This window comes from Dermochelys coriacea, chromosome 3 (assembly GCF_009764565.3).
Source record: "Dermochelys coriacea isolate rDerCor1 chromosome 3, rDerCor1.pri.v4, whole genome shotgun sequence".
NCBI lineage: Eukaryota > Metazoa > Chordata > Testudines > Dermochelyidae > Dermochelys > Dermochelys coriacea.
The window spans coordinates 125417073-125436078 of NC_050070.1; the positions used below are offsets into that span (position 1 = coordinate 125417073).

The window sequence follows — 19006 nt, forward strand, 5'->3', positions numbered from 1 at the left end:
TTTACCAAGCTAGCCTGACAACAGCATTGCCTAGTTGCTGTTGTGCTCTTTGCTGAGCATATGGAAGCTGAGTGCTCCCTGGCTAGTATCCAGACATCCAAAAGTTAAATTGATGGGTATTGCCATGAGGGGTTCTAGCTAATGGGAGCCATAAAGAATGAAGCCTGTTTTATTTTTGCTTGTTTCTTTTCTTTTGAGAGTTTTTCTGCACAGAACAAGCCTAGATACTACTGCGTGCAACATATTTCTTCTGTGTTTTCCCCCTAGGGATGATTTACACCAACTCATGATCTGTTTTGCTGTTCCAGACTATTGGGCTCATCAGTTTATTCAACTGACTTTTTAAATGGACTCATTTTTTCTGACTTTGGAAAAGGTGGCAAGAATCTAATTGTGCTGGGATGGGGGCAGAGGGGAAATCAAATAGTCATTGTCTGACTCTGGCAGCAGAAGACATGATCTCAGGAAGACCTCAGTGGGCAATTCTACGGCAGTGACTCTTTTGGTTGAATTAGATATCAGTCATTTACACGTAAAATACCCATTGTTATAAAACCTGTGACTCTGCACAATCCAGTGTGGGATGTTTAGTAGTTTCTTATCCAGAGGGACAGATGTTAGAGAAAATTGTTTAGATATGCGCCTCTAGTTCAGATTAAACATTCCACGACACATCTCCACATGGTAATTAGAACTTGGGATCCCTCTTGATAGACTGCTGTGTATACATTCTCTGGACCAAACTGTAGATTACTAGCTCCCCCGATGGGATTTTTTTTTCTAAATCACAGTTCTGTTTCATTTTTATGTTGCTTGCTAGATCAAGTTTTTTAAAGCTGTGTGGTTCTTTTTCAGGCAGCATGAGACCAGGAATTTTTACCAGTGTCGAGTTTTTGCAAGTTTTCTGCCTACCGTAAGCAAAACTCAGCAAATCAAGGGTGATTCATCTTCAAACAGCAAGTGATTTAAACCAAGCAATGCCTTTTGATTTATGATAATGGGGAAAGATTTCAAAGTGGGGAGAGGATTGGCTGAAAATTCATACAGCACACATTTTTATAAGAGGCAGCATTATATTCATGCACTCAACTAATTGTATATTATGGGTTTTATTTATTTTAAAAGTTATTTAGTGAATTTAATGCCAGTGAATGATTGACAGCCCTGGAAACAAGTCTGCTATTAGAACACATGAGAGCCGTGTCAGTGAAAATTTCCTACGCTGCCCTGCTATCATGCCTCAAGTCTGACACAAAAGGACCACCTCTAGGGCTGATGGGGGGCACTCAGTCTAATGCCTTGATTCAGCATAGCACTTATGTGCCCGGTTACACATGCGTACACTTAAGCACATGCTCAACTTTATTGCTGAGGCTGGGCTTAGCATCATTTAACATATGTAAGGTTACCAATCCAAAGTGTTTAAAAAAAAAAATTAGTCCCCCCAAAACAGTGGTTCTCAAACTTAGTTGATTGGGTCCCCCTTCTTTGTGTTTGTAGTCATTTATGCTCCCTTCCCCCCCCTCCCACAATACATATACCACCACCCAGCTCTGAAGGCAGAGCAGTGGCTGCTGGCTGGGTGCCAGCAGCAGCACAGAAGCCAAGGTGGTATGTGAAAAGTGTTATTTGTCAATATCACTTTTCACAGCAGACTTAGCGCCCCATTGCCACCCTTACTTCTGGGCTGCTGCTGCCCACCACAGGGATGACAGCTGGAGCCCCACTGCCTCCAGGTGAGGGACTTGTGGGAGGAGAGCCTGAGCCTGGGTTCCCTCCCTGTTGGATATTGAGGGGGTGGTGGAAGGAGAAGCTGGGTGGCAGGACTCTGGCAGTCCCCTTATCCCTACCTCCCGGGTGTGCATGGCCCTTCTGCATGAGCCCCTGCCACCTGGGACTGACAGGATCACTGGGGAGGGGGACAGGAGGGACTGCAGGCAGAAGGGCTGGGGAGGGGCCCCCACTTGCTCTAGCTCAGGGCCCCACAACTCCCTAATCTGCCTCCGGGGGCATGTCTAGTGGTTGGCACAGGAGTCAGTAGCCAGTAATTAGAGCCCAGAGTTAGAGACCAGCGCTGAGGGTCAGAGCCAAAGTCAGAGGTCAGGAAGTGGACCTGAGGGTCAGGGTCAGGGTCACATTATCTGAAGTGGGAGAGAGGCTGGGAACAAGCAAGAGCCATCACTACCATGGGCAAAAGCTCTGAGCCTTTATTGAACTGTTGCTGTGTTAAGAGCCCGTCTGCTGATTCTTCCAACCAATCAGGCGATGTAGCCAATCAAGCAGCCAACTATTGTGCTTGCTAGTTTGCCCAGAGACTGACTCTGCTGCAGGCCCTGATTCCTGACAGCCTGAGCCTAAGCCGGACCCAGCTTGCTTTCATGCAAGTCCGGACCTAAGAAGTTATCCATACTGCTTCGTCCTGGCTTGATGAACAAGATGTGCTTTTAGATCGGGGTATAATCTACATACTGAGCGCACCCCATCTCGGACTGTTTCCCTGCGCCACTGCCAGCAGCTTCACAAATGAAGTGCCAGATTAGTAAATCTTCTGCAAAACTCTGCATGTGGGAGTTTTCAGAGTGAACGAGGAACTGCCTAGGACTACCCCCTTTGATAACAGATATGAATGGAACCCCTTGGGTATTCCTTCCCATCTCTCTCGTGGTCTGCAGTTGTCCACAAAACCTCATAGTACAATGGCACCTAAGTCTTTTGACAGCTTCAAAAGACTCCTCATGGACATAATATCTTAGTCCATTACCAGGACGTCATCATCCATTGAGACCAACACAGTCTCCATTCTACCCAAGGACCTGAAAACCAATTGAAAGGAATCAAGGGAAAATCAAGAATTGTAGATAATACCAGTGCAGATAATTGCCACCACCTTCTCAATTATTTCCCCCAAAGAGAGCACGTTAGGGATGGGGAATAGCTGGAAAGATGATAGTATAACAAGATGGCATTTTAAGCAGCTGGGACCTAACGACTTTGCTTCAAGGAAGCATGCAACCCTGCCCTCTCTGGAAGCATCATTAATGGTCTCCACCAATACTGGCCCCAGTACTGCCTTATTTTTCTTTTATAACCTGGAGGAGCATAGCTCCAGCACACAGGTAACAAAGCTGGGGTGGGAGGGTGACAGAGTGGAGAATAACTGGTCTGTGAGCATGCTACCTTGTTGATACACAAAAAGATAACGTATATATTCTATTTCATGGTTCCTGCAGACACTGAGATTGAAGCTGCTGGGACTGTTGCTGGTCATGTTACTGTATTAGTTTGAATTTAAAAAGAAAACTCAGTGACAGTTACAGTTTATTGGCTTATCAATTCCTCAGTCTTGCTATGTTACACCACATCATTTTTATTAGCCCCATATCCAGAAAGTTATCACTATCACCAGAAAAGAGCAGTTACATTGTCTCAGGTGATCTAGACACATTGTAGAAATTGCTCTAAGATTGGCAGTTTTCTTGTGACGTTCTGATGCTTTTCTTTTTTGGGGGTGTGTGTGTGATGTGTTTTAGTTTGGGAAAAAAAATGCCACTAGCTGCCCCAGTTTCACTTACCAGAAGTAACAGGAATAAATGATAGATGACTTGGAAACTGGCCTTACTCGTTCTGTTCAGATGCCAATAGTTTTAATCAGAGTTACCTTTCCTGAGTCATGAGTAATGAGTTCATGAGTACTTTCCTTGTGAGGCCATTTAGAATATGCTTCCTCTGAAATAATTAGTCCCCTTCCCACTGAACTAATTCTGAGCTACCAGGCAGCATTCTATATAGGTCATTTCTGGGTTAAACCTTTAGTCTTCTGCTGTTCCAGGGTTGATATTGAGTGAACACTTTGCAATTTAATAATAACTATAGAGAAATACTATACACAATGCACAGCCCATCAGACCATCTCAAAGTGTTCCACAAAGGTGGGTGGTTTTCTCCATACTTTTAAAAAGGAGGAAATGGAATCGGAGAGAGGTAGAGTGACTGCCCAAGTTCACATTCTGAGGCAGTGACAGAACCAGGATAGAATACGTCTCCTCACGCCCAGTTTCGAGCAAAAATCACTTTAAAAACAAAAAAACACCTGCTTCCTCTAAAGCAGAGTAGCCTTGGATTTTCTGTTTCATTTTAATTTGGAATATTGACATCTCTCCTAAAATATTTTACTTTAATTACAGCCACATCATAGCCAATCCTAATTAATCCAGTATCTTTAATTATAGCCAGTCATTGCAGATGAGCGCTATGGATTGTTTCAGAGGGAAACACAAATTACTTTCTGATTTGTCATTTTATATTTTTAATCAGTAACAGCAAAGAATTTCACCCTGACTTCACGTATGTTAGTGTGCATGATGTGTAATCTACTCAGGCCTTTTGCATGCTCATGCATTATGAATATTTTACAAGACATGTGTGCATGCATATTTAATAGCAGGACTGAGCCCTAGCTACTTAAAACTCCCTGATGCTGGACCAAATCCTGAAGGCCTTAACCTAGCTGTGACTCAGTGGGAGGCTTGCCAGAGTAAGGGCTGCAAAATGCAACTCACTATCAGGCAGTGAAAATTAAACAGTTTTTGCATTTTTCACCATTTTTATTGTAAATCAGTAATTTGGAATTTTTTGGTTTATTTTTGCATTTATTGGTGTTACAGCAATAAAATATTGATGTAATCTTGATATACAATCAAGCACAAAGAGAATATATTACAGTCATTGCCAAAATTTGTCAATAAAAAGTTCTCAGAAAACATCTGGGTACGTGCTTATCAATGATGAAAATGGCAAACTGAAGGGGACTGTTCTTGTGTTTAGCTTTTATAGGCTTCTTGTCTCTTGTGTACATGGCTGGGTGTAGCCCCGTTGACGGCGGTAGATTTCCATGCAGGCGTGGTAGTCTGCTTGCAGACAAGAAGTTGTAGGACTCGGGCCAAAATATCTCTGAGTTATCCCAGGACAATGCATTCATAATAACAGAATATCCCCTGAGGAATAAACATTCCATGAATGGATTGACCCAAATTGTTCTGTCAAGGCAGGAAGCCATGTTTTCCACCCCTGCAAATAGGGACCTCTCATGTGAGCAAGTGCTCATGAGTGTGAGTAAAGGATCCCCCATCTGGCCCTTTGTGCATAAATGTATTAGGAGTAGAGCTGGTAGGAAATTTTATGACAAATCAAACTTTTGTTGGAAAATGCCAGTTCGTTAAGCCCAAGAAGTTTCATCCAAAACCTCTGGATTCAATGAACTTTCAACAAATGAAAGGCAGGGTTTCTTGGCCTGGATACCTGGTGAGCTGTCACTGATGCTTCTGGAGTCCCCAGCTGTGAGGCAGACCATATGTCTGGGCTTCCAGGGTTTCCAGGCTCCCTGCTGCTGAGCCAGGAACCTGAAAGCCCTGGGAGACCTGGCTCGAGCAGAGGCTTTCAGGACTTCCAGGATCCCAGTTCTGAGTCAGGGAGACTGAAAGCCCTGAGAACCCCAATTTGACCCATAGCTCTCAGAGCTTCCAGGCTCACTGCTGCAGAGACCGGAGCCTGCAGTTCCTGGGATGGACTTCCAGGGTCTGTTGCTTCAGGACAGCCCTGCCATATGGACTGTCCTGGGGCTAGGTACAGCAGGGCTTCTAGACTCTAGGCTGGCCTGGGAGTCGAAGCCCTGGTGTCCCTGACCCTGGGGCAGTCCGCATGGTGTCACTGCCTCAAGCTGCAGACCCTGGGAGCCTTGATAGCTACTAGGTGAAATTGACATGTTTGCATTGCAGGTCAATTTCATGCAGTAGCTGCCAGTCCTGAGGGAGCAAATTTTGTTTTGAAAATATCATGTTCTGTGCTTTCCAAATGAATTTCTTATGGGTCTTTCTTATTTTGTAAAGAAAACCTGAAAAAATTCAGTGTTAGTTCAGTCTGAACCAAATTTTTTTTGGGGGGGGAGGGGGTGTGGAAGGGTTTAGCCCCAGAACCGTAACTAAATAAATAAATTATTGGCTCAGCTTTAATGAGGAGGGCTACTTTCTGTTTGGCTTCCAATATTTAATTTATATGAGAACCAAGCTATCTAGCATTCATAACTCTGGCATCTTTAAATGTAGCAAGCATAGAGTGAGAGACAGTCTCAACATGTGAAACATTTAACTTGTCATTACAGTGTCTACATCTTTTATTTAAAAGCTCATTAAAAATCTCTTAGCATTGTCATAAAAATGTGTTTTGCCTTCAACTGTATCTCATAATTTGGCTGGAGAACTACAGACATATTACTATCTAATTAAATAAATTCTGATCTAGGGTTCAACAATCTTTCTCTACTTAACTGGGTTGCTCTAGCCAGATCTGGAAAAATGTGTTTTCTCTGTTCCTTCTGTTTCAAAATATCCTTATGCTTATATGGCTTGCAAAACACAACCTTTATCATTTATAGATTAACACATCCCAAGTAAAGTCCTAGATAAGACTGAGTTGAACATAGCAAATGGAGATACTTTTAAAAATGAAAATCTAACTCAATATGATATCTACAGAGAAGGACTAAATTCACAGAGCAATAGTGATTCCAAAAAATTAATTTGTTTAATGCATCAGTTTTGAAGTCTTCTGCTGTGCAAAGGTTGCGTGTCTTGGTATGTGTGATCTTTTCCTTCCCCATTGTACTCTCCGCCATGAAATGCAAATCTGCATTATCATTGAGGATCTGCTTGATCCTTGCTGCCTCTAAAGTAGAGGATATTCTGACTGAATATCATTCTGAATATTTACATATCGTAATTCTGCAATTTCTGTTTTTGTTGGAAAATGCTTGAACAGAGCCTTTAAAAATATCTGTATGGTTTTAGGTTAAATGAACCAGTTTTTAGATCCCATTGAATCTAAATGAGATAGGCTTTTCACTTTTAATTAGTCCTGGAGAGGTGGGTTTTATGTTAGGGTTTCATTATCTGATTTCAAGCAAACATAAATCAAATATCTAATGTCTGCTCATTGGTGTGCAGACTGTAAAGGAAGGGCGAAGACCTCAGTCTGTTGGGAGGTCAGCTAAGTTTTCAATAAGTTTCCATATTACTGTGTGTTTACTTGAACTGAACCTTTCAGAGTTTGCCAGTCACTAATTTTAGACGCCCCTGGCTTTAGCTAAATTTGATTCTATTTACAGCTTACTCCTTAGAAGCCTGACCCAGTGCCTATTGAAGTCAATGGAAAGACGCCTACTGACTTCAGTGGCCACTAGATTGTTCCCATATGGGCAAAACCCCCACTAAAATCCAAGGGAGTTTTGCCTGACTAAGGAATGAATAGGACCTCTAACCATTTATATTTTAGCTACTGCTTCTTCAAGCAATTCCTTTCAAAGTGATATTTTTTGGATTCATATTTTCCCTCCCATGTTCCCTGGCCTCCAGCTCATCATGGGTTCAGAAAGAGTGCTCATTTCACATTAAAATATATAGGAGCAGAAGAGCCTGAGGGAACAAGAGAGACAAGGTGAGTGAAGTAATATTTTATAGGTCCAATAAATTATATTACTTCACCCACCTAGTCTTGTTGATACCTGGGACCAACATGGCTGCAGCAACGCTGCATGGAGGAAAAAGCACATGTACAATATGCTGTAGTATGGGTAAGAATGGAACTCTGTCTCTTGCCAAAGGTCAGGGTCAAGAAAGGGCAACACTCCTGTCACATGACTGGGTCAACATGCACTGACTCCTGTTCCAGTCTTAAAGACTCTTTCAGCTTTTTTCTCCACTATGCACGCTGCTTCTCTCTTTTCCAAGGCCTCCTGGTTATGGCAGGACTAATGTTGCTGATTGTGCTAGTCAGAGTCAGATTAGTATGACCAAAAAGTGCAGAAAGTTGAGCTTCATTTCTGACCTTCACTTTTCTCACCCTCCCAGGTGACGTGCACACTTTTTGGTTACTTTAAATTTAAAGTGTTGTTTTTCATTAATCCCAATTTGCTTTGCTTATCATAAAATCTACCAAATAACAAAACGAATAATAATTTAAAAAATGGTACCCTTCTGTGGAACCAGAGAGGCAAATTTAAAGTGTAGTTATTATTCAGAAAAGGACTGTGTAAAACGGGACTTTCTGAATCAGCTGGTTTGTTGTCTGCGTACATTTAGACTCCTGTCAGATTGTTCTTCTGACATGCTTTTCCGGCACTCTTTTTTACTATTGTTTAAATATGGAATAGGATTCTTTTCTTTTGTTAATTCGCTCCTCTTTGCTAAATCTTTATTGCTGGTGATGATTCATGAGTCAGAAGGAACAAAACTTGATTTTTTTAAAATGGCTTTTGTTTTATAGGGATGTTTTATTAAAAATAGTGGTAGTAATTAATTAAATACATTGTAAGTGAGGTAGGTCAGTAGATAGATTTTAGAAATGGTACCCTGTTTAATAACATACATGTTTCAAAACAGACCCACAAGTACTTGGTGCAGTGTCCATTTTGTTCAAAAGAATATACATCACTCGACTTTCAGATCCCAAGTGGAGTTTGAGGAGCGGAGAGCTTGAAACACCATCCAGCTCCCACCACTTGAGTGGGTTAAACTGTAAAGGGAGACAATTGGACCTAGAATTATTGAAGCAACAGAGACAATCAACATGATTTCTTTTAAAGTCATGCTTCAGAAGATGGTCACGCTTCAGTGTTTTGGCTTATGTAGCCTAGAGTCAATATCAGTGTCAGTGAGGAAGCCGTTTTTAATAATACTATGGCTAAAGGAGAGAGAGATTTCAAAGGCAAAAATGGCAGTTTGGTGCCTAATTTCCACTGAAAGTCAGATGGGAGTTAGGCACCTAACTGATGTTTGTGCCCCGAAGCCTCAGTTCATGGACACTGCTGCTGATTTTACTCTTCCCCGTCAGGTGCTCTTAGCAGTGCCAGATTAAGGCAAGCCAGCGCGCTACTCACTGCAACACAAGGCTCACATTGGACCTGCCCCTGTACTGTGGCCATGGCTTGCACCCGGTGTCTAGTTGGTAAAGGGACTTCCTTCCTACTCCTCCCAGAGAGGCAAGGGCATAGCATGGGGTTACCCCACTACTAGAAGTAGTACAGGGCCTCCCTTCCTGTAGAAGTTGCAGGGTAGCTGCAGGTTTCCACTGTCGCTCCTCTTCCCCCCCCCGGGTGGGTGGGTTAGACCCATTGTACTTTTCTCATGCCACACCCGGAGTCTTGTGATGGGCTCCCCAGAGCAGTGTGTTTTGGACTTAATGCCCCATTGAGGCACGAGGGGCAGCTCATACCTCTCAGATCTATTATTTCCAACTCTTTGCAGACACAGGCAGGCATCCCTTCATCCATTATACTCAGAGCACATTTTCAAATGTTTCTTCCCAGCCATGAGGCGTATTCACTTGCTATATGTAATGAAAACTGAGATTCTGACAGTCGCATGACAGCAGCAGCTAGGGACTTAAACATGGGCTTATGGCACCTGACCATCAGGAAGTTCTTGGCATATATACTAGGCAATCTCAGTGAGCCCATTTCTATAAGACTACCTTCCTTGAAACACTTCAATTTGCCTATGACCCAGAAATAATATTACCTCCAATGTCTCCCGTGCAACTGATTTGAAGAGCATTTGTTGCATCAACAGCTGTTAAATCTATCTCCCAATAATTGTCATTATTTTCCTGTGTATGCTACAAGAAGTAGATACGTCTTTCATTTTCTTGATTTCAGAGCCCTGGTAGGCGTAAAAAAAAGGAACTTGCTGATCAAAGGTTTTTATGACTCTGATATTGTTAGGGCTTTTTTAATATATATATACCAGTGATATAGGTGCTTCAGCCTTGTTAACTAAGTTCTCTTTCACTGTAGACTCTAGATAAATCGAACATTCCAGTTCAGTCCTACCATTGCTGCTATGGACAGACACCTTATAGAACCTTACACCCTCAGTTTGGTCAACTGCAAGATCAAAACTTCAACACGCTTCACAGTGTAGACAAGCCCTTATAGTGCACAGCTGTATCACTAGAGCTGTGCCGCTCTAAGGTCTCCCATGTTGCTGCTCTTTGCTGGCAGGAGAGAGCTCTCCTGCCCGACATAATTAAACCACCCCCAATGAGCAGGGTTAGTGCTGACACAGCGCTGTCCACTCCAGTGCTTTTGTTGGTGAAATTAATGTCGCTCAGGGATGTGTTTTTTCACAGACAGAAGTTTTACCGACAAAAGTGCTAGTATGGACAAAGCTTAAACTAACACATGTTAAAAGCACCTTTTATTCTAATGTGGGCAGGCCCACTGAAAGTCACTATCAGAGGCAGGATTAGAATTCAAGAAGTTATGACCCCTGATTCTGTGCTTGAATCATTAGACCAGGAGTTCTCAAGACACATTTTTGGTGGCCTCAGAGTGCAGCCATCAACGCTTGCTGCTGGCCTCTCTGACAATTTTTCTTAAAATACTTAATTAATTTTAGGAAAAACAAATAAGTATGCACATATTCATGTCCAAATCATTATAGTTTATCTATGTAGGTTTTTGTTGTTGTTGTTGTTGCAGACTCAATAATACAAATAATGTACAGTTGTCTCTATTCTTTATTGGACCAAAACAGAATAGAAACACAAATAAGGTGCTTTGAACATTCTTGTCTTTTTTTCTTGTTGTTTCTTTTGCTTTTTTGGGTTGTTGGGTTTTTTAGACTTGCTTGATATAAGTAAGTTTGTTGTGAAAAGTGATATTTGTATGTTTGTTGATATCGCTTTTCACAGCAAACTTACTCAGCCCCTGCAAGCTCGGGGACAAATTAAGTCCCGGATGGGGAGGTGCATACAGAGGCAGCGGGGGCCAGGAGCGATGGGGCACTGCGGGAGGCAACGGGTGCCGGAGGTGATGGGGGAGAGGGGCGGGGAAGCTCGAGGACAGAGCCAGCCATCCCATAGCTGGAGAAAGAAGCCCAAAGCCCCACACCCAGGGGACAGAGCCCGAAGCCCCATAGCTGGAGTCTGCCGCCTGCTACCCCAGGGCTGAAGCCCAACCCCACCATTCCCGAGAAGGTGGGGGAACTTGCTAACTGCTTGCTCCTCCAGCTTGTGTGTCTCCAGAAGGAGGCGGGGCACAACCACTGTTGGTAGCCCCTGGGGATGGGCCACTTGCTTTGTCCCCCGCTCCTTAGTCCAAACCACTGCCCAGGAGGCTGAGGCTGCAAGAAAAGCCCCTGGTGGCCACATGTGGCTGCATTTGAGAAATGCTGCACTAGACCATGGGTGAAATCCTGGCCCTGCTGGTGTAAATGGCAAAACTCCCTTTGGCTTCAATGGGGTCCTGTCTCCTATACATCATAAGTGTGTGGTCTCGCGTCTGGTGAAAGAGGTAATCTCCATTTCTTCCTTTTTTCATAATTAGGGAAAATTGTATAAAAGGACATTTTAATGAGGGATGAATGTCATTTACTATTATCCGGGTAGCCTGATGGGTTGTTAATAATGTGCCCAATCCCTAAATCCTTATTCAGTCATTAATTAGGACTGATACCAAGTGGAGTTTTGCTGTAGTGAGAATAAAAACTAAGTACGGACTTCAAGATGTAACTCCCTGTGGTGGCCCCTCGAAAGATCCGCACGCTCCTCTATGTGTGTGAACAACAAGAGATGCCCTTATCTCAAGATTCCTTTACGTGGTGAAGAAAGGTTTTCGTACTGCTCCAAAGGCAGCAAACAGCTGACGTCTTCACTGCAACAAGGACAGTATTCATGGCGGGGAGTATGGCGGGGAATAGAGCAGTCCGGGATTTGCTTATTTTTATACTCCTTCCCTTTTATTTGGTGATAGTATTTTAATTCTCAGAGTGGGGGAATCTAGTTTCACAGTCGCCATCTCTAAGGTACGGTGGAGCTCAAATTAATGCCCTTGTGGCACAGCCAGATATTGCATTAGGTAAAAGCTCAAATAACTTTTCTTTCCGTTAATTGGCTACCTGGGAGGACTGCAAAAACAAACTGATAACGACAATTCAGTGCCTTTCTGCCAACAGAAAGAGAAATGTGTTTTCTCCCTGGGAGGTGCTTCTGGACACAAGTGAAGTCATAGAATATTTAAAAGAGCCTTTGGGGACTTCTGGGGAAAGATTTCAGTTTGCAGCCATTACCTGCAGTAGCTGTGAACTGTCACTTTTATTTCTTTCTCTCTCAGGAAAGAGCCCAGATTTCGGGCTTTCTCTATGGCTTTGGCTTCGTGCACTGTGGCATGTAGAGCACATACACTGCATGCTCCCCAGTACAGGTATAAATGGCAGTGTAGCTGACAAGGCACAGCTTAGGCGAGTAAAGACACGCCAGACCCTCGGAGCATGTAATCTACATGGCTCTCTACACATCCAAGCAGTGCTTCCCAGGTCTACACTGCTGCTTTTAGCAGTGTCGTGTCCCTCTCATTCCTCATTGCTGGAGCTTTTCACTGTCATGTGTAGTGACACACAGCCTGCTTTTCACTGTGGCATGTAGCTATCCGTACCTTACCCGCCGCTGTCAGTGTAGATGAGGCCTAAATCACGACTCTGTCCAGTAGTACTGTGTAATATTTGTAGGGAAAGTAAAACAGATTGGGATGGGAAAAACAGGTTTGTTTAAAAATAACTTGCTCCTTTGAGGCTGTCATGGTGACACAGCCTTTTCAGTTCAAAATAATGCTAATTGCCTACCACCCAGTTACCAAAGGAAGACTCTGTGATTTCAGATATGGCACTTGCTTGAAATGGCTAGAAGGCCTAAAACATAATCATTTTCCTCAGGGAGTGTTTTCTATCTATTAAAAGAGTTCTTTGTGAAGAGGTATTTGATAGAATATCCCTGGTGTAAGATAAATCGTTTCCCTGAGTTCAAGACTAATTATCCTCAGGGACACAACAGACTGAACAGCTAGATGAGCCAGAAATAAAATGGTATCTTGTGGCTACAGTGGAAACTAGGCAGCTACACTCTCTCAATACATGATTAGATGGCTATCATGCTTGTTGTTATAGTAGAGAAAAGGACCAGCTTTCTCTTATGCTCTCAACAATATACATGTATTTTGTATTTGTAGCTGAATTCTGTTTTCTCTTGTGTGTGTGTGTGTGTGTGTTTGTATGTAATTTAGATACAGAATCAATGGATTCTGGTAGGCATTTGTGTTCTCTACCAGGTATTTGCATGTGGGAATTCTTACTTTATAGTCGTCTACATATTGTGGTGAAACTTGCTGTGCGTGTTGCTGTTTGTGTGTGTGTGTGTGTGTGCGCACGCACGCACGCACGCACGCACACACACACACACAGGAAGTTTCACCACAATATGTAGAAGAATATAAAGCAAGAATTCCCACATGCAAATACCTAGTAAAGAACACAAATGCCTACCAGAATCCATTGATTCTGTATCTAAATTTATATATATATTGTGACAAAGTTCCTGCTCTACCTTGGTGGGTCTTGCACTTATTGGCAGATTTGCTCCCCTTGTAGCTTCACGGCAGCCCTCAGCTTGGCCATTTTTCTGAATTCACAGTCCAGGTCGACTCCTCCTGTGTCTGACCAGGAGTTGGGAGGATTTGGGGGGAACCCGGGCCTGCCCTCTACTCTGGGGTCCAGCCCAGGGCCCTGTGGAATGCAGCTGTCTAGAGTGCCTCCTGGAACAGCTGTGCGACGGCTACAACTCCCTGGGCTACTTCCCCATGGTCTCCTCCCAACACCTTCTTTATTCTCACCAAAGGACCTTTCTCCTGGTATCTGATAATGCTTGTACACCTCAGTCCTCCAACAGTCCGTGTTCTCACTCTCAGCTCCTAGTGCCTCTTGCTCCCAGCTCCTCACACGCACACCACAAACTGAAGTGAGCTCCTTTTTAAAACCCAGGTGCCATGATTAGCCTGCCTTAATTGATTCTAGCAGCTTCTTGATTGGCTGCAGGTGTTCTAATCAGCCTGTCTTAATTGTCTCCAGAAGGTTCCTGATTGTTCTGGAACCTTTCCTGTTACCTTATCCAGGGAAAAGGGACCTACTTAGCCTGGGGCTAATATATCTGCCTTCTATTACTCTTCTATAGCCATCTAGCCCAACTCTGTCACAATATATATATATATATAATACACAAACATGTAAAGGCATCTTAATTTGGCATAGATGGATACACTGATATGGAGGAAAAGGATAATGTTTCAATGCTTTGCCCATTTCTAGGACTATACCCAAACAGAACCTTTGTAGTATTTCTGAAATGTTGTGGTTGAATTTTCTCTTTACTTTTTTTGTTTTCATTCACATTCTCCATCTGAATTTCAGATGTGAGGTTGTGCCTGGAACAAGAAGGGCATCATTATGTTGAAATTGTTCTTGTGGAATTTCTAGTCTAAACAGAAAATACTGAAAGATCATGAGAATTTCAGTCAAAGGGCTCAATCCTGAAGTCCCATGAAAGTCAGCTGGAATTTGGCCTGAATAAGGACTGCAGGATTTAGCCATAAGAGTTCAATTGCTATGTAAGCTCTGGGTGAGCATCTGAACTCTATGCCACATTCCTAACTTAGATCATTCTTGATGGGAATCTTGTTCCAGGACTAATCTTGCTAGGCCATTAGGGAAGGCTAACATAAGGAGAAGAGACCTAAATGGCAAGACTTGGGCTCATCCTGAGAAACTGAGGAAACTGCTGAGGAACTTTAAAGATCAGGACAGGGGACCTGAAACAGAACTGGAAGGGAGCCAATGTGATATGTTCTGTTTCCCATGCCTAGTAGTGGACTGCTGTGTGCCAGAGCTTCCATGACTACTTCTTGGTCTTCCCCAGACAGAGTGTTGCAATGTGTCACCTGGAGGAGACACAAGCATACATCATTGTGTCTAAATCATCATCAGAGAGGAATGGGCATAATTTCCTGGCTTGCTGAAGACATTTCTTGCCGACACTGCTATTTATATATCTAGGAGAGACTGAGTGTAATAGCCACAGAATCGCCATGTAAGTAACTTTGACAGGTGGAGGGCAGATGCCCTTAATAGAGAGTAGTGAGGTCTCTGCTTTCCCAGTGCAGTTTTGAAACTCCCTAATTTCTAACAGGACCTGAATTACCTAAATCCTACTCTGTCTGGTAACCTGGTGGGAATACCCTGCTGTACCATTAAAACAGCAGCCTTCACTGAGACAGCAGCCCTGTTCCCAGAATAGAAGTAATAACTCAGTGACAGGTATTCCTGAAAACTGTGAACATTTTTAATACTGAAGTTGCCAAAAGAAGAATTTTTAAAAAAGAGACTAATTCAAACTCCAGCAAATATATTCTTAGTCAGTGCTTTAACTAACTGTTGAGCGCTCAGAAGCCTAAGCGCAGAGAGTGTGCTCAGGGAAGTGTGAAACAGACCTTGTGTAGCTCAAGCAGTAATCCTTTCTGCGTGTTACCTTCTGTTCCTTTAGGCAGTGCAGCTGACGTGAGTTGGAGAGCAGTCTTCCAGCATCCTAAGAATTCCTAACTTTCAAATGAGCATTACAAATACGCAGGTGGCATTCATAAATTAGAATGCTCTAAACAGAGCCCTTGTAACTTGCGCATTCATATGTTACAGTGGCAAAGCTATGAAATTTCTGATTTTTGTCACACTCAGATAAGATTAAAAAACACAGTTAAATTTGCTCCTGCTGGCTGAATTGCAGAAGTAATTTCTCATACAATTGAAATCTAAAACTTTGGAGATTTTCTTGCCCAGTGGGATAGAAAGTAATTTATCAATTTCTGTTAACTTTATCCACCAATCAGGGAAGTGTTTATTTTCATTTTAGAAAAGCCATAATGTGTGCCGCCTACATTTCATAAGCAGACGTAAATTTCAGAAAGCAAACAGCTAAAGCTAAGTGTGTCTCTCCCTCTTTAGGAAAGCTCCCTGGATAAGTAAAATGAAGCTTTATATTTGCTTTGCAACTCTTACAAGGAAGATTCAACAGGTTTCAGAGTAGCAGCCGTGTTAGTCTGTATTCGCAAAAAGAAAAGGAGTACTTGTGGCACCTTAGAGACTAACAAATTTATTAGAGCATAAGCTTTCGTGAGCTACAGCTCACTTCATCCGATGAAATGCATCCAATGAAGTGAGCTGTAGCTCACGAAAGCTTATGCTCTAATAAATTTGTTAGTCTCTAAGGTGCCACAAGTACTCCTTTTCTTTTAAGGAAGATTTAAAAATCACAAGCAGGGTGTGCTAAAACTTGACACTTCGACCTGCTTTGTGTTGGGAACTCTTGGCCTTTCAAACCTCTCCTAGGCCTTGTCTACACTACCACTTACTTCGGTATAATTTATGTCACTTGGGAGTGTAAATAAGCCACTCTGCTGAGTGATGTAAGTTACACCGACCTAAGCACTGGTTTGGACAGTGCTATGTTGGCGGGAGAAGCTCTCTCCTGTCTGCCTCTCATGGAGGTGGTTTTATAATGCTGACGGGAGAGCTCTGTCCCGTCAGCATAGAATGACTTCACTGGACACGCTACAGCAGTATGACTGCATAAGTTCAGCCGTGCTGCTGATGTGCTTCTAGTGTAGACTAGCCCTTAGTCTTGTACATACGCATCTGAATTTCCTTCAATTTGGTTGCTCATTTGATACATAAGCATTTGCTAGAGACTTAAGATGACCACCCATTACATTTCTTTCCTGGCCTACAGGGCAGGAAAGAGGAGTTGCCCATCCTTTATAACAACAAGAGTAGGGGCATGTATTGTGTTCACTATAGGTAAATATATAATGAATAGGGGTTTTCTTGAAAGGATAATTTACCGGTAGTTCCTTGAGTTACCTGCACTAGAACGCTTGGAGGGAAGAGATACCTCCAAGTAAGTCAGCTGTATTGATTTCTGCCTCTAAGGAAAGTAGGAAGAAGAGAATATTTACTGTACTAAAACACTGGGGCGTTAAACTAATTCATATGGGAGATTTTCTTCTGGTTTTAATCCTCCTCTTGGCTTTGTCTTTGCAGAAGGTAAAGCTGAACGATGTATCAACGGAGGACAATGGGGGAGTTTTATATGTACAGTGAATCATTTCAAGCCAAAATAAGGACTCTTAAAGAAGACTTGTACCCAGCTTGCTCTGTGGTGTGATTTGTGAAGCAATTTTCCCATTATTATAAACTCAAATACATTAGAGATTTAAAAAACAATTCACTCTCATTTCTAAACCTGGTCACTCTTGATGACTATCTTAACGTTGGTGTATTATCCGACACAATCAAAGTAGGTAAGGTTAAAAACCATTTTCATTATAATTGTTTTGTTTCAGTTTATATCAGAACCTTTGGGCTCTATTTTTTCCATGCTTGGTCTGTGCATGGAGTTCTGGGAGGGTCAGATGGGGCTTACAAATGCACACTAAGGCCCAGGCAGGGGAACGGCTGGAATAGGACTGGGCCAGGAAAGCCTCAGGCACTACTGAGCATGCTCCTGGGAAAAGGAGCAGTATAAAACGAGTTCCAGCAACCCAAGCTAGGGGGAGGAACACAAACACTGTCCTGAGACAGGAAGAATTGAAGCACTTACTGAAGTGGTCCTGCTGTGAGTCTTTTCCCCTGTCTCTTATTGGAGACATCACCCCAGAGGTAGGGAGAACAATGTGGGGCACCAGAGGGTTGTCTGCATCAGCCCTGAGACTTGGGCGGATTTGGCGCAAAGGACTATAATCAAACAGCAGCCATGCCCTAAACTGAGATGTCGGAAGTGATAGCAAGTGGCCCAGAAGGTGAACAGGAGGTGGGTCAAGTGTAGACAGGCACATGCTGTCACCCTTTCAAGGAGTGAGAGAGTCTGGGTCCCCCTACTCACCCAGGGTTCCCCTTTGGCTAGTCCTAGGATGGGCAGGACTAGGGTATTCCCAGCAAGAAAGCTGACCCATAGCCAGGCGTCCCTAAAACATTGAAGTGAAAGAGAGACTAGAGCAGCAGGGCCTGACCACTAGGCCTGCTGGCTGAACGCACAACCCTGCTGCAGAGAGTTTAAGTAAAATCTTTTTTGTTTTCTAGTATTATGTAGGTGACTATATTTTTTTCTTCCCCATTTGGAGAAAAAAATCATTGCAACGTTTGTTTTTTAGTGAAGGATAAGTTAAAAATGACTGAACTCTGAACAGTAAGGTTGATGCATAAATATCCCTTATAGTCAGAAAAGTGGTTCTATAAAAATGGTACCTTCTTACTCAGCCGATCTGGTCTCTGTGTGTATTCAGAATCAGATCACTTACTTCAGTGATAGAAATAGACCTGCACTAGAGCTGGGTGAATTTTTTTTGGCAAATAGTAAATTTGTTGAAAAATGCATTTTGGTAGGGGGCAGGGGGAGAGCACAAAAACTATTCATGAATTTGGGTGAATAGCTTCAGCCAGAAAACCTGAAATCAAAAATTTAAGAAATATTGAAATAGTGTGCACTAGGAAAAAAATATCAAAACAGCTTCAAAAATGTAGTTTCATAATGACAGCTTTGAAATGTAAAGTTGATTCAAAGCAACTTTTCTTTTTGACCTGAATGAATTTTGGGGGGATTTTTTATTTCATTGAGTAAATTGGGGGGGGGTGTTCAAAACAAACTAATCCCTCCCCCCCCCCCGCAATCTTTTGGCTTGGCCATAGACCTGAAAAACAGTTTTTGCTTGTTAGCTAGGTTGTCTCTGTAGAGCTAACAGACTGGAGCTGGATTGTATTCCATCTTGTGCATTAAGGGCCTGATCCAAAACCATAGAAATTAATGGGAGCCAATTGACTTCAATAGGCTTTCAATCAGGCCCTACAATAATTGTTTACTGATGTCCAATCAGTTACACCTATGCAAACCCACTGAAAATAAAATAGTGTTGTAGGTGTAGACAAGGGCCTCATTTAGCCAACAGAATCTTTCTTATTATGGACTATGTGTGAGATGGAAAGACAGTCACAGTCCAGGCTGAGTTTGTGGGGCCAGTAGTTAGAAAAAAACATATGTCTACTTGTAAACTGACCACATTTGATATGGAAACTGATTGACAGAC

General features: G+C 42.7%; 2 long non-coding RNA genes across 3 annotated transcripts in view; both read left to right on the forward strand.

The window, feature by feature from the left end:
• LOC119852525 overlaps positions 1-4841 on the forward strand; it is a 69024-nt gene extending 64183 nt beyond the window's left edge. For both annotated transcript variants that reach the window (XR_005291705.2, XR_005291704.2), the window contains one exon: positions 268-4841. This is a non-coding gene — a long non-coding RNA (uncharacterized LOC119852525). The remainder of the gene's footprint in view (positions 1-267) is intronic.
• A 9965-nt stretch (positions 4842-14806) lies between these two features.
• Positions 14807-17073, forward strand: LOC119852526. The gene is made up of 2 exons (XR_005291706.1): positions 14807-14964; positions 16968-17073. It is a non-coding gene; the product is annotated as an uncharacterized LOC119852526 (long non-coding RNA).
• Positions 17074-19006: the final 1933 nt, after the last annotated feature.